The following is a 3284-nucleotide window of genomic DNA, read 5'->3' on the forward strand; positions in this document are numbered from 1 at the left end:
ATTCAATGAGATTCTGTCTAGTTTCTTTTACTCAACAATGGCTTGTTCCAACATCTCTCAGATGTCCATCCCAGTCAATGTCCTGATCCTCAGCTTCATCCTCAAAGGTAACAGCTGATCCTCCATTTTCTCTGCATCCAGGACATCTCCCTGTTTGTCAGTTCCAATTATGAAGGGCATAGTCTGCTAAAAAGATGTGTGGAGCATCCTTTCTAGGCTATACTGCAAGGCCCCACAGACCGTCACCCCTTAAGGAGGTATATGGTCTATCTCACTATGGCTTTGTTGGAAATAGGAGCAGTGCTGCATCAGAGACGGTTTAGTAAAGGTCTGATGAGCCATGTTTGGAGGGTAGCTTTGTTTCTCAGCTGTCATTCAAGGATCAAGAACCTGTCAGCTCTTCAGTACCAATACATCATAGCAGCTGCCAGGATATCTGGCACAGACCTCAACAATATGGCATCAATGGTGCAATGATGCTGTCGCTGTAGAAAGGTTATTTTGTCCTCGGTTTTTTTGAAGAAAGGTTGTAAAGGCAGAGACAGCGAAGTGGCTAGGGAGTAAAAGTTTAACAATGGAAGGGCAGTGGCCAGTTCTCCCAGTTCAGGTTTCCTCTAGTTTTTTTTAGCTGTAGCAGTTACAAAATGTTTTGAGAACCAGAAGGGTTGCAAGCTTCAGTAAAGGATTCCTTCGACTTTCTCTGAAATCTCTCTCTGGATGTTGTTCCCTCCTGCCTGTAAGAATCTGCGTTTGAATTTACCCCTCTGCCAAGGGTTATGTTTATCGGGTGTTGCTGTATTGGAACAGTTAATTATTAAGTTGCTGTATCAGGTCGGTTAGGTTTTCCAAAAGTTAGGTCATGTTTCCATTGTAGTGTTTAAATAAATTGTGGTTTTCTTAAAGCTGAGTGGATTGACAAGTTGCATCACACCTGGAATACTCACTTCACATCTACCTTTAGAATAAGAAAAAGTTAGGGTCTAGGCTACCTTCTTAAAATATTTTGAGGGGGTCTGGCCTGGTCCATAAGAATAGTCACAGACACTGCAGGTTGATGACAGGGTCCAGTCAAAAGCAGAAACAAAAACAAAGTTGCTGGAAAGCTCAGCAGGTCTGACAGCACCTGTGAAGGAAAAAACAGATTTAATGTTTTGGGTCGAGTGACCCTTCCCTCAGAACTGGTCAAAACAGTCAGAACAGTCAAAAACAACCTGTCCATGGGAAGCCTAGTAATCATGGAGAATCCCAATGTCGGGTCTGTTTGATCTTCTCATGAAAGGGGAAGGATGGAAGCGGTGTAATCTGGAGAAAATGGCATCAGTGACATCGTGGATATATTTGCAGCTTAGAATCATAGAATCATACAGTACAGAAGAGGCCTTCTGCCCAATTGCCTGTACAGCCAAAGCTATAGTGAACCAACACCAGTCCCAATTTCCTGCACTAGTCCCATGGCCTTGAAGTTTTGGCATTCAAGCTCATCCAGGTACTTTTTAAGGGTTGTGAGGTTTCCTGCCTCAAATACCCTCCCAGACAGACCCCCACCACCCTCTGGGTGAAAACCTTTTTTCCTGGACTCCCCTCTAAATCTCCTGCCTTTTACCCTGAAACAACACCCCCTTGTTATCAACACTTCAACTAAGGGGAACAGCTGCTTTCTATTTGCTCTGTCCATGCCCCTCAATCTTATCCATCTCTATCAGCTACCCACTCACCCCTCTCAGCTTCAAAGGAAATAACTCAGGTTAAGGATCAGAAGATATCACACAGGTCCCTGGTTGCTCGTTGAAACAAGCTATTGCCATGGAACTTCAAGGTAACTGAAACCTTGATAGCTACTGGGATGGGATTGCCAGTCAGTCCCTTCGAAACCAAGACCTGCTCCAGTAAATGGTAGAGTTTGGTGATGATAATCTGTGTCTGCATTGTGCTTCCTGCTGCTTCTCCAACTGCAGATTGTTGGTATTGCTGAGCTTACTAATGCTGATCTAATTGCTCTCTCCTTTGATGCTATGTTCGCCTGCACAGCAAGACCATAAGGACTCCAGCAACAATGATGCCCCTTTCAAACACATGAACTGATCATCTGTGGGAAATGCCAACAAGGGAACACTGTTTCATTGATGCCTGAACCCCCAAACCAATCACAATGATACCTCATGTTATTCCCTGATGCAGTGTGCTGTGGCACTTCACAAACAGGCCAGTGTCATGCCTCAGTAGGGAACTCTGAGGTACATAACATTTCCCAAATGTACGTTGCAGAACTAAACCGTTCATGCTACACTGAGGGAGTGAAATTCTGGCATTAATCTATTATGATAGACTCCCCCCAACACCAAAAATATCCCAACCTTGAACACAACCACTTTCTTCATACTTACATTTCAATGTGTGAACGTGGCAGCTCCAATTCATTGATTTCAGTGTCACGTTTGAAATATTATTCAGAAATAGTAAACCTGGGTGAGAGTTAGTGGCTAACTAGATTTGTTTTCTGACATGACTCTGAATGTAAATACAGGGAACCATGAGAGTAGGAATTGGCAAGGATGGTTTGGGGAACCTTACAGTTGACAGTGGATAGGTAACAGTTCATATTTAAATAATTCATGTGCATGAATTACAACAATTGTTCATTCTTGTCTGGCATAAAAATAAGGGAGAAAAGCTAAGTAAGGGAGAACCGGTAGATGTGGTGTATTTGCATTTTTGGAAAGCTTTGATACAGTTCCTCGGAGGAGGTTAGTGGGCCAATGTAATGTATTAGCACGGATTACGAATGGGTTGACCGATAGACAGGAAACAGAGAGTGGGGATAAATGGGCCTTTTTTTTGGGTGGCAGACTATGACTTGTAGGGTCAGTGCTTGGGACACAGTTATTCACAATATATAGAAATGACCTGGATGGAGGAAACAAATGCAACATTTCCAAATTAGCTGATGACACAGAATTAGGCATATTTATGAATCATGAGGAGGATGTAAAATTGCAAGGTGATTTAGACAAGTTGAGTGGCAAACACAAGACAGATGAAGTACAACATGGCTAAACGTGAAGCTAAACACTTTAACTTGAAAAACGGGAAGGAAGAGTATTTTTTAAATCTTACTATATTGAAAAGTAAGCACAAACAAAGGAAGCTGGGTGTCCATCTGCATCAGCTAATGGAAGTAGACAGGCAGGTACAGCAAGCAATTAATGAAAGGATATACTTGCCATTGAGGTAGTGTGGCAAAGGGTCAACTAGGCTGATTCCAGGTTTGTTACAGAGATAGTAGG

This window comes from Rhincodon typus, chromosome 3, assembly GCF_021869965.1.
Source record: "Rhincodon typus isolate 14 chromosome 3, sRhiTyp1.1, whole genome shotgun sequence".
Classification (NCBI taxonomy): domain Eukaryota; kingdom Metazoa; phylum Chordata; class Chondrichthyes; order Orectolobiformes; family Rhincodontidae; genus Rhincodon; species Rhincodon typus.